This window comes from Grammomys surdaster, unplaced genomic scaffold, assembly GCF_004785775.1.
Source record: "Grammomys surdaster isolate TR1022 unplaced genomic scaffold, NIH_TR_1.0 206, whole genome shotgun sequence".
Taxonomy (NCBI): domain Eukaryota; kingdom Metazoa; phylum Chordata; class Mammalia; order Rodentia; family Muridae; genus Grammomys; species Grammomys surdaster.
In genome coordinates this window covers 5,824,767-5,836,748 of record NW_021604651.1, presented here as the reverse complement: position 1 = coordinate 5,836,748, position 11,982 = coordinate 5,824,767, and the positions used below count along the sequence as shown (strand labels likewise).

Genomic DNA, 11,982 nt, shown 5'->3' with positions numbered 1-11,982 from the left:
AATTTAAATAGGTGTGTGTGTGTGTGTGTGTGTGTGTGTGTGTGTGTATTCCCCTTCCTCACCCCAGAGTGTGAGGAGGGTTGTGGTAAGTAAAGTTGTGCTTTTGAAGGCCATCAGAAGTGACAACTCTCCACTCTCCCCTTATTAGGACCTTGACTCCTTGACTCCAGGCGTGTGGCAGGGTGGAGCAGGATTGGGAGGGAACAGAGGGGGAATGAGAGGGAAGGAAACAAACGCACAGGACCAGACTGTCGAGCGTTGTGAGAGGCACACCCTACGCTGGGAGGCAGCCTGTGGGACCGGTAAGAAGCCTTAGAACCTGTCTCTGGCCTCACTGTGAGGAGTGCTGCCACTTTATGGTAACAACTGTGTTTTTCCAGACACTGTGGCAAGTAATATGTTTCATTCGTGTGTGTGTTATGGTGTGGGTGTGTGGATGTCATAGGACAGCCTCAAATATCATTCATCAGGCATGGTTCACCTTTTTGAGGCAGACTTAGAACTCATCAAGAAGGCTAGACTGCATGACCAGTCCTGATCTGACTGCCTGTCTCTGCTTCCCCAGCTCTGGAGTTACAAGTGAACATCAAATCCCATGGCTGGTTTAGACAAACATGTTTATGTATTTTATGCATGTGTGGGAGCCTGTGTGGGGATATGTGCAGGACACGAGTTCCTTTCTCTTTTCTTTCTCTCCCTGGTCTTTGAGGATGGAATTCAGGTCCTCACACTTGCAAGGCAAGCGCTTTATCGACTGAGCCATCTCCTCACCTCCTTAAATATATCTTAAATGGTGGAAATTTCCAGAGAACCTTCCACCATAAGATTGAATCCTACCAGTATTTACAGACTGCGTACCAGGTGATTTGGAAAGAGAAGCCATCACACTAAAAGAACACTGTTAAGTGAGATCTCTGTGAGACAGGACTTAAGGCCATGACTTCCTGGTCACCACAGTCTTTTTTATACACATCTAACTATTTGATTAATGTGTGTTAGGCTGCAATGGCCGGGAGAAGAGCAGAGTCCGTGTCTTCCCCTTCTCCATCTCCATCTTCTCCATTTCCCTTAGTGCTAAAGCAGTTTCTAGCACTTGGCACACATTCAGTAAATACTGTTAGCTGAATGAATGTTATATTCATTAGTTCTCTCTCTCTCTCTCTCTCTCTCTCTCTCTCTCTCTCTCTCTCTGTGTGTGTGTGTGTGTGTGTGTGTTGGGGAGTTGTTACTTTACAGGCAAGTAAATTGCAGAACACCCAAGACGACACATAAATAACTACAGGATCGAGGATTCCAAGACCAGACCTTCCCAAGAGGCTGCACTGCCTGCGTTCTTCCCAGCTTCCCTTGAATTGGGGGTTGGGGGTGGGGGCAGAGGAGAGCCTCTAGACAGGAGCGCCTGCACCGGGTAAGCCCATGCCTCTACGTAAGAGCTATGAACCAGACGCAGTGAGGCGAGCAAAGGTGGGATCCTCCACTCTGCTTAAACCCCACCTACAGAGAGGAAGCAAAATTGTGAGTGATTCCTGCTGAGAATCCAGCACCGATGGGAAAGAGGGCAAAGCTGGAACTCTCTGGGAAGGAAGCAGAAGGTAGGAAGAGGGCTGGGAGGAAAAGCAGTGTAGCATTTTTCCAGGGGTCCTGTCTCTTGGGCCGATGTACACGGGGCTCGGTGATTCCCTCATAGACACTTGTCGCCTGGAGGGTTCCATCACCTGTGCTGGTGGGGCGCTGGAAGGAGCTGTTTCCTGGATTATGGTCTCACCCCTAACTTCTCCCCAGTTTGAGGTGGGGAAAGCAGTTAACTATTTTTGTTGGAACCAGGCTTGGTACATAAGGGATGCTAGGATTCCCGGAAAAATGACTGGTGACATTGGGACCTGGAAGGCTGGGCTCTCATTCAAGCATCCTTCCCTACACCTACCTCTGCCTCCTAGTCGACGCGCTCTACGACGGGACTGAGGTTCTTGTAAGCAAGTCCCCGCCCGCCGACTCCCTGCAGCGAACTGGGTGGGGACCCGCGGCGCCGCGGAAAGGCTATTTTGAGTGTGGGAACGCGGCGGGAGGAGGGGCGCCGGCGGGCTGGGCGCGGGCGCGCGGGGAAAGCCTCCAGCTCGGGCTGCCACGGCAACCGCGTCCAGGCAACGCGCCCGGAAGCGGCTCTGGGAGGCGCGCGGCGGCTCGCGCCCTTCCCGGGTGGGGGAGCCGCGAACCCCGGACCGGGCCGCGCGCGCGCTGATTGGAGCGCGGGCCCGCAGCCGGGTTCGCCCCGCATAGCCCGGCGCTCGCGGCCACCGCACCCAGAGCGCCGGCGAAGATATGGGCAGCCGCGGCGCGCCAGATCCGCGCGCGGGTGAGTCTTCAGAGGTGTCTCCCCTCCCCACGCGTCTGGGCATCCTCTGGATCCAAGCAGCGGGTGCTCCCGCAGGGACCATCGATGTGACCTTGGAGCCACCACTCTATGGATAGGCATGGGATAGTGCTGGGGAGAGGGGGTGAGGGATGAAGCTGCGCGTGCCCCACGTGACACTCTGGACGCGAGAGGGTTAACTGCATGCTGATGCGCAGGGCTGAAGTTAGGTGCAGAGCGCAAGTGGCATTGCATCTTCGCGGGGGCTGCAAGCTAGCAGACAGGAGAGGCCCCCAGGGACTGCTCGAGGAGAGCCAAGGGTGTGCAGAGTTTGCCAGAACTAGGGACAAGTCTATCATCTCCAATTGGAGCTGTGTGACCTTGAGTGGGTTAGCCACATTCCTCCCGCGGGTTCTCTGGTTTTCATCCTTTGAAAGGAAGGGCTCTGGTTCTATCCAGTTGCAGCACAAGGCTGTTTTGCTGGTACTGTGAGCTGAGGAAGGACCCCTCTGGGTATGCAAGACTTAACCATGTTTATTCCGCAAGGGGTTTCCAATGAGCTGGCTTCCAAAGTGGCAAGAAATGTTACCATTTTATGGAGGAAAGAGTCTGTGGTCCAGAAAGGCTCCTTAAAATGCATAGGTTAAAATCCCTTCGGTGAACTTAAATACTGAACCCAGTCAGGGCTCAAGCTGCTGACTACTTCTTTCCTGTAGTTGATCTGATAGGAAACTTTGTGTCTGAACAGGTAAAATCAAAACCCAGTAGTGGCAGGCAGTGGCAAATTAAGTGAGTCATTTCTTCAATGTGCAGCTCTGTGTGTGTGTGTGTGTGTGTGTGTGTGTGTGTGACACGCGCATGCGTGCACTCAGCTTAAAGTCTGCTGTTGTTAGAGGTTATTTCACAGAAATATTGTTGGCCTGGTTTGGATCTACAGAGGGAATCTCTTAGAACTAGGGGCAGACATTTGCATTTGCTCTTTGAAGATTTGGGGATGTGGGCTGGCAAGATGGCTCGGTGGGGGTAAAGGTCCTTGCCACTAAAATTGAGGACCCGAGTTTGATCTCTGGAACCCACACTGTGAAAGGAGAGAACCATCCAACCCCCACAAGTTGTTCTCTGACCTCCACACCCACACAAGGCACAGAAGCTAAACGAATAAATGTAATAAAAATTTTAAAAATTAGGTTCTTGAGAGTAAATATGTTCTCTATTAAGAAATGCACACTGTATCTGCCTCTGTGTGTGTGTGTGTGTGTGTGTAGAGGTGACTTATAGGTTGTGGTACTTTTTCTAATTTTAGCACTGGCTGGTACTAAAAATGACACAGAAAGCCATTTTCCATCCGTAAACTTCCTTTACCTTCAAGAGGCCACAACAGGTACTCGTGATTCCTATCACTGGACAGTTGAGATGACTCTGACTTTGTGTTTCAAGGACACTCTTGATATTCATGGGAATCTGACTTTCTCTGTGTAAAAATGTGAGCAGGGAAGCCAAGTTTTCAGTTAGTGGGCTTCTGCCAGCTTGCTTACCTGAGGGCTTAGAAATCTTTAATGGTTTACATATTAGAAATTTGATTAGCATACAGGTACAAGAGCCCCCTGCCGCCCACTCCTGTATTTTCATTTTCCTGTCTCTGAGTCCATCCCCCTTTCTCCCCTCTGCCATATTGTGAGACTGAACTTCCTCCAAAACATCCCTTTCTGAGTGGGATGCTTTCACCAGAACCAGGATGACCTTGCCCTTGTTCCTTAGTGTCACCTCCAAGGTATTAACTTTTAGAACGTGTTACTGTCTTCTCAAGGCCTTCATTCTGGTGCTCCTGGTTTGGTACTTGCCAAACCTGGTGGCCCTTCAGAGTCGGTCTACACATTTTGAAAAATCCTGGAGCTTATTTAGACTCCCTCAAATATCAACATGGAATCATTAGGGTGGTAAAGGAAATAAACAAACGAACAAAAAACAACCAAGGCTTAGGTTAGCAAAATGGCTCAGCAGGTAAAGGCACCTGTCACCGAGGTGGACAACCTGAGCCTGAGGCTCAGAATCTAAGCACAGTACAACTACAGAACTGGCTCTTCTAAGTGGCCTTCTGACTTACGAGTATGTGTCAGGACACACACACACACACACACACACACACACACACACAATTTAAAAAAGAAGGCTCTTTTGCTTGTTTGTTTGCCTAAAAAGAAAAACAAACAAACAAACAAACAAAAGAGGGAGGAGGAGGGAGAAAACAGCTTGTCTGGTTACTGCTGCTCACTCGGACAGGGAAACCACTTCACTTGAGGCTCAGAGAAAGTCATAAACAACGAGCCAGGAGCAGCTAGCCTCATTTTCCCCTCTGCTAGCTTTGCTAGTGATTTTGGGTTCACACTGACTCTCCAACTCAATGGCCTCGAAGTACCTCAGCTTTGACCCTTGTGCTCCTCCTTTGACCCCCCACCATGGCTCCTCATTGACCCCTGTGGCTCCGCCTTGACCCCTATGGCTCTGCCTATGGTTTCTTCCAACCACTAAAATTGATCTTTAAGAGCCTTTCCACTTTGCACCTACTGTTCCTGGTTTTAACCATCACGGAAGACTCCAGCCTCTTCATCTGTGTCATTGTAACGCTTCAGTCCATCTTCAGGGCTCCAGATCTCTCTCTCTCACACACATCAGCACATGTGAACTTTGAAAAACACAGACTTTCGTCTTGACAGGTTTTGACATGTTAATTTTTTTTTTTTTTTTTAGTCAGGATCTTACTATGTAGACCAGGCTATTCTCATATCCAGAAATCTGGCTGCTTCTGCCGCTAGAGTGCGTAGCTTAAAAGTGTGTGCCACTGTGCACAGACTTGGACTTCTTATATTCTAGTCTCCAATCCCCAAACCACCCTCATCGTCTGTTTTCTTCTCCTCACCAGCCAAGTCATCCAGGAGAAAGTCACAAAGACCTTTGGACTGGTTCTGTTCTAAATTGATGCTGGCTCCAATTTCATGAAGGCTTGCTTTTCTCTGAAACAAGAGAATTGTATTCTTCACTAACTCGGCCTGCATCCACTTTGCTCTGGGCCATGGCTTTCTATCTATTAAATTCCAGGTTCCCTTTTAAAAAGTGGCCTTTGATGGATAAGCTACAGGGCATCATCCACGTTCTCCTTCTCCGTATTGCCGTCCACCTCTGTAAATCCAGCTGTGCCCTCCTGTGTGAGTCTCCAAGTATTTCCTTCTCTATCTCTCTGTGACCTTACTGTTTTGGTCTGGAATTCAGGAATGTCTCTGTGTTTGTCCTAAGTCTAGCCTAAACTTATTCTACAGTCTCGTTCCCTTACTCTGGTCCTGCGTGCCCCGGATTGGGAATTCTTGCATGTGTCAGTTTGTCATTGCCCTTTTGCCTTTCTTTGCTCCCTCCTCTTTGCCCCCGCCCTCATTCCACCATACAGTCAAGGCATCTTTCCTGTGAGAAACGGTGCTGGAGTTTCCATTCTGTTCACCGGAACCTTCTCTAGTGAAGGAGTCACGGTACTTACTGATGTGTGATTACACAGTGTGACTAATGTGACCTAGGACCTGAATTTTTATTTTTATATTTACTTAATTTTGAGACAGAGTCTTGCTGTTCAGTCTGGGCTGTGCTTGAATTCACAATCCTCCTGCCTCAGCCTCTTAAGGGCTGAGATTATAGGCATGTACTACTTATACCTGGCTTGAAGTGAGTTTCCAACTTATGTGGATTTTAAGTGAACTTAAACTCAATTGAAATAGTAACAGGGAACCGTTGACTGTTGTGTGGGGAGGGCAGAACCTTTGTTAACGCGGGATCAGCTGTTCTGTTGAGCTCAGTGAACTTTCTCCTTTGACCGAACTCTTCTTTATGGAAACTGCATCCTCACAGGGCTCCTGGAGGGGTCTTGGCTGCAGACTTGAGCCTTCCCTCTGCCCTTCTTGATTGATGCCCTGCTGCCCTCTTGTGCCTCTCTCTCTTTCTGTCTTCATACCCAACTTGGTGCCTTACTTGCTGGCCCCTAACTATGGGGACTCTGAAGTTGTCCCCCCTCTTCCTCTCCTGGCCTTCTCTTTTCTCCTTCCTAGCTTCAGGGTCAAGTCAGAGCCCACATTCCCATGCCCCAGTGGAGCCCACATTCTCTCCATCTCTGCGAGGCCAACACTTCTTGTTCTTGCTTTGTGGATGAAGAGATCGACAGCACAGGGTAACTCAAGGCAGAGCTGAGACAGGAGCTCTGGCTGGCAGAGTGCGATCCCACCTCTGCCTGGCCTGCAGGCCCACTGTGTGCTCCCACCTCTGCCTGGTTGACTGGTACTGTGCCCTCCCACCTCTGCCTTGCTCAGGACCCTGACATGGTTATTTTATCACTCTGCTTTTCCTAACAATCTCCTTCCTCTTTAATTTTTTTTTAAATCTTAATCTGATTCAGATTACGGAAATGCTTTGACAATAAGCTGAAAAGTTCTGATCTTTCTTTCAGCCGAATTCTATAAATATTAACTTTCATCCACACTTGTTTTATCTTTCTGGCACTTTCTCCCACTCTCTCTTTGCATCTATTTGTGGATGTGTGTGTACAGACACACGCTTAGCTCGTAATTTCTCCTGTACCATGTCAGAGCAGCAGGGAGACAATGTACCTGTACTGTCCCAAATACTTAAGCATATATTTCCTTCTTTTAAAAGGACTTTCTTTTAAATACATCAGTTGTCAAAAATCAGGAAATTAAGTTTGAATCAGTGGTGCACACTAATCTACAGCTTTATTCAGGTTCCCTAATAGCACTTTATACAGAAGAAGAGGAAGCTGTTTTTAAAAGGCTCTGATTTAGGGGTCAGGATCCAATCTAGGATTGTTTTAAACAACCCATTTAGTAGTGTGTGTATGTGTGTGTGTGTGTGCATGTGTGTATACATGCACATATACATATGTATACACATTCATATTCCTGAACACACCCCTTTAGTCTATATAGTGTTACTTGTATGTATGTTTATTTCCAGAGCTGAGGAAAACAATTTCTCACACTCTCAGTGTTCCTTAGTTACCTGTAGTTCTTTCTGTAGATTTGTAACCTCATGGGCTTCCCCATCCACATTAACCTGTCTGTTACTGTCCTTGTTCAGCTCATGCTTATGCACACATGTTGGTGAGATGTTCTGGGTGCTTCTGACATTCCTAGGAGACATAATCTCGTGGCAAACCCCCAGAAATTCTGTCTCTTCTAATCTTCCTGGCCCCCGTCCACCATGTTTCCAGCTTATGTTGTAGATTTGTCCATTGTTACTGGGCTCCTCAAATCTGCCTCTTGATTGGTTGTGGGTTTTTGTAACAATCTTCATCTGTTTCAAAGAGACGTTTCCTTGGTGAGGGGTGAGGACCACGTGTATCTGGGGGGTTTAAGGTGAAATATTTAGAGTGTACTTAGGAATTAGGCTGGTTTAGGAAGGTGGAGGTTGTAGGTTCTTCTCTAAGATCCATGACCTAATTAGACCTAGATAGTTTGCTAGGTTTCCTGTACCAGGCACTGGTTCCCTCTTGTTGAGTGCAGATCACTTCTGTTTCCACCATGTAGGGTCCAAGGATCAAACTCAAGTCATCAGGCTTGGCAGCAAATGCTTTTACCTGCCCCCTCCCCATTTTAGATAAGATCTCATTCCAGGCTGCTCTCAAAACACAGAGCAATCCTCCTGCCTTAGCCTCTTACATCCTGGGATCACCAGAATGAGCCATCATGCCAGACTCCTCTGTTTAGGATTAGTGGCTTTAGCTACTCAATGACCATCCCCCATTTCTCCCTCCTTTCCTTCTGACAGGGTCCACTAAGAAGCCTAGTTTGAAGTGGAACTTTTGATTCTCCTGCCTCAGGCTCAGCGATATGTCTCTTTGGCTTCTGTAATCTGGGCCAGTTCCCCAGTTGTTTTGTCTTTTATGACCTTGACACTTAAGGGTCCAGTCTGGGTGTGCTGCAGGCTGGCCTTTGATTGGGCTTGTTGTGCTGTTCCTGTCCTCATGTGCATCCAGGGGGCTTCCTGCTCTTACCTTCCTCTGGAGTCAGCTCTTGAATGCCAGGGCTGTGCTGACTCTGCTCCTTGTCAGAGCTTACTGACCAGCTGGTCTAGCTAATAAACTTGCCCTGTGGATCTTCTGTCTCTCTCTTGTAGCTCAGGCTGGCTTCAAATTCATATGTAGCTAAGGATACCCTTCACCTTTCCATCCTCCATCATCCACCACCCTCGTGCTAGCCCCAGTTGTGCATCAGCACACCTACTTCTCTGTGACGGGGGATGGAGTTCAGGGCTTTGTTCATGGAGGCAAGCCCTCTACCAGCCGAGCACCTTCCCTAGACCTTGGCAAGGTATCTCCATGCTGTAGGTGAAATAGATGTTTTCCCCTGATGACAATGAGCACGTATGGTTGGGGAAGAAATGAGTAGGGAAACCTAACAGCATATTAGAAATGGCCCATGTGGTTCTTCACACCCCAAGTGAGCAGCTGGATGTGAGAGAAGTTCTTCCCTCGTTTCCTCCACAGAGCCCGAGACACCTGTTCCTTCATCGCCTGCTCCCCCGCTCTCTCTCGCTCTTTGTCTCCCACCCTCTTCCTCTCAGTCATCATCCATCTCCTCTCCTTCCTTCCCTCCCTCTCACTGCTAGTTGGTTCCTTCTGTGAGCGACTTGGACTTCCTTCCTCTACATGGAGAGTTTTAGCTTTTGACCTCTTGGGTAGGATTTCCCCTTTCTTTGGGGAAATCAGCAGACTTTAATGAAATGTTCAAACTCAGTGGCCTGGCTAGTGTAGAAAAGCGGGAAAGTCTGTGTTCAGACAGTGCTGGAGGTGATTCAGTCACTGAGAGAATGCTGCCACGGGCCTGTCTTCTCAGAGAGAGCCAGGTCTCTGAGCAGCTAGAGCAAATCCTTTACACCCACCGAAAAGGGTACTGATGTCCAGAGCCATCACATGCTCATGGTGTTTCTGCCAGATCCCAGGTTTAAACTCTAGCCAAGTCCAGGACCACCAGGCTTGAGACTACCAAGCCTCCACTGGGGCTTCCTGAGGCTCAAGAGATGCCTTGAGGTTTCTGTCCATCAAGGCAGAGTGAGCCGTACCATGGTGCGCAGGAGGCAGAGAAGTACGGCCCCTTTTTCATAACTTTCTTTTTAAATGTTTTGATAGCTTATAATAATTATACACTGTACACAGAATGCCATGTTTTATTATGACATTTTCATACATGTACATAATATATTTTGATCATATATTCCCCTCCTCCCTCCTGCTGATTTTCCCCCTCTTTCTAGTGAGACCCACTTCTGCTTTCACTCTTGTGTATGTGCATGTGTGTATGTGTGTGTGTGCATGTGTTTATACATGTGTGTGTGTGTATGTATGTATGTATGTCCATGTATGGATGTATGTGTGTGTCCTTATTGAATTTCACTAGGGTTGCTCTTACAGGAGTCTGGGTAGAGGTTTGTTCACAGGAGCATGGATACCTTACCAGGAAACTTCTTCCCCCAGCAGCAGTCCTCAGAGAGGATGGGGCCTCCTGAGTGCACCCCTCCAGGAGGGGATGCTGAGGGCTCTGAGTACTCCATACCCTGCCTACTTTATCCAGCTTGTGCTCTTCTCTCCACTTCTGGGTAATGGCACCTGGGTCTTGGGGGGCATGATACCGAGATGTTCCTTTTGTGACTGTGTATTTGGCAGTCATTCATTCTCAGCACTTTGACCAGTTAGGAGTGTCTGCGTTCACCACTGACCACTGCAGAAGGAAGCTTCTCTGACCAAAGCTGACTTGGCTTTGTCTTGGCTCTCTCTCCCTTCCTCTGTTTCCAAGCTCTTCAGGATTCTCTGATATAACCCCAGATGAGTTTTGGAGAAAGGAGAGACTTGTTTGCTTTTTACTGTTGGGCATTTTTTTGTTGTTTTGTAAGACTCTGTTGAGCCTTAACTTACCAGGGACCCCCTGAGTGAAACACGCAGAGCCGGGAATTGATGCAAAAAAGCAAGAGGAATTTATTGTTCCAGCTTGTTGGGGTCGTCCTGCACCGAAGGTGAAGTGGCGACCCACACAGCTCATTCAGTGAGCTTTTTATACAGTTTTCAGGGCAGCAGCCATTAGGCACAATGTGATTGGCAGAACAGTGTGACTTTTTAAAGTGATTAGTCTTTAGGGAATGAGGTGGTAAGGACTTCCCTTATCTGTAGGTGGCCAGTGATCCATCCTGCAGAATGTGTCCCCACCCACAGGTCCGTTTCCCCGCCTGTGTTCTGAGGAATGTTAATTAGCCTCTCCCTTCCAGAGGGGCAAGTGTTCCGTGACCTTTCCAAAGTTCCTGAGCTGACCTCTTCTGTTTCTTTTCTATAGCTCAGTAGTTGACTGATAGATCTTCTCTTACTTTACTTTGTGGTTCTGAAATTTGAACCCAAAGCCTCAAGCATGCTAGAGAAGCAGTCTACCACTAAGCAACCAGCCCTTCCTCTCACAGCCCCTTTGACCTGTTAGAAATGTAGTTACTGGTGATCAAAAACAAATCTAGCAAGATATAGTCATCTCTTTCTGTTACATCAGGGAGGTGATTGAGAATGTGTTGCATGAGAAACATCAGATTGTTTGAATGAAAGCTTGGTATCTCCTGAAGCAGCAACACCTAGCTTCTAGGGTGGGGCACGTAGGAGATGACTGGGTTCCACAGGATCTTCCCTCTGGGTGCAGGGAAGCCTTCCCTGCTGAGTGGTGGCCAGCTCCCAGCCCCTGATGACTTGTGGGGATGACATCCTCTGTGGATGAAACTGCTGTAGGAGGGCAAAGAAGGCAGAGATCCTGCGGCTTGAATGTGGCTTAATAAAGAGAGTGTTTGTGTGGGAGAGAATGTGTGGGGGTGCGTTTCGGATTATGGAATTCTTAAAATTGTTTAACCGGGAAGATGTTTTTCAGAATCCCCTGGTGCCTTGAGATTGTTTTTCTGTTTATTTCATATTGCTTTTCTTCCCCCCCCCCTTTTAAAAAAATTTCCATGGAAGGGCTTAAGAGTCTTCCCCTGCACTCTCTAAATAATTAAGAATATTAATGTGCTGTGCTATGGTCACCTCAGATAGGGAGATCTCTGGGAAGGAGGTTCCCAGGTGTCCCCTGAGTGTCCAGACAAGAGCATGAGGCTGGAGGCTGGGGTGTCTTTCAAATCCACACCTTTAGCTTTCAGTTAGAAAGTCAGGCCTTCAGCCTGCACAAGCACCAGAAGTCGTGCCTTCTCCACCCGTGGGTGAACCCTGTTGCAGAACGGGTGTAGGTAGAGAGTTTATACCCGATTTTAATAATATTTTTTTCTGCTCTTGCTGTTGCACTTGGCAGACACCCTTTTTAACATTTGGTAATGTGTCTTTGCTAATGCTAGAAAGAAAAGTCACCAAATATAGATGCTGGGGAAAGTAATATTAAGACATTTCTTTGGGTGTGGCTGCATACTTGCAAGAGTGCATGGGTTCCCTGCAAGGTGACCCGAAGGCTGCTGCCACACTCAAGCTGGAGGAGTATTTTGAGTCAGCCACTGATATGCCACTTGGGTAGAGCACTGTCTTAGTCACTGCTCCATTGCTGAGAAGAGACACCACGACCAAGACAACT

At 48.0% G+C, this 11,982-nt stretch overlaps 1 protein-coding gene across 2 annotated transcripts in view; it reads left to right on the top strand.

The window, feature by feature from the left end:
* Positions 1 to 257: 257 nt before the first annotated feature.
* Positions 258 to 11,982, top strand: part of Fam81a (family with sequence similarity 81 member A) — a 52,480-nt gene continuing 40,755 nt past the window's right edge. Inside the window, exon 1 of one of the 2 annotated variants that reach the window (XM_028771409.1) lies at positions 258 to 302. The gene's annotated coding sequence lies outside the window, so the exon portion shown is untranslated. Of the gene's footprint in view, positions 303 to 1,481; positions 1,593 to 11,982 lie in introns of those variants that run through there. The other variant, XM_028771408.1, reaches the window with a different exon arrangement.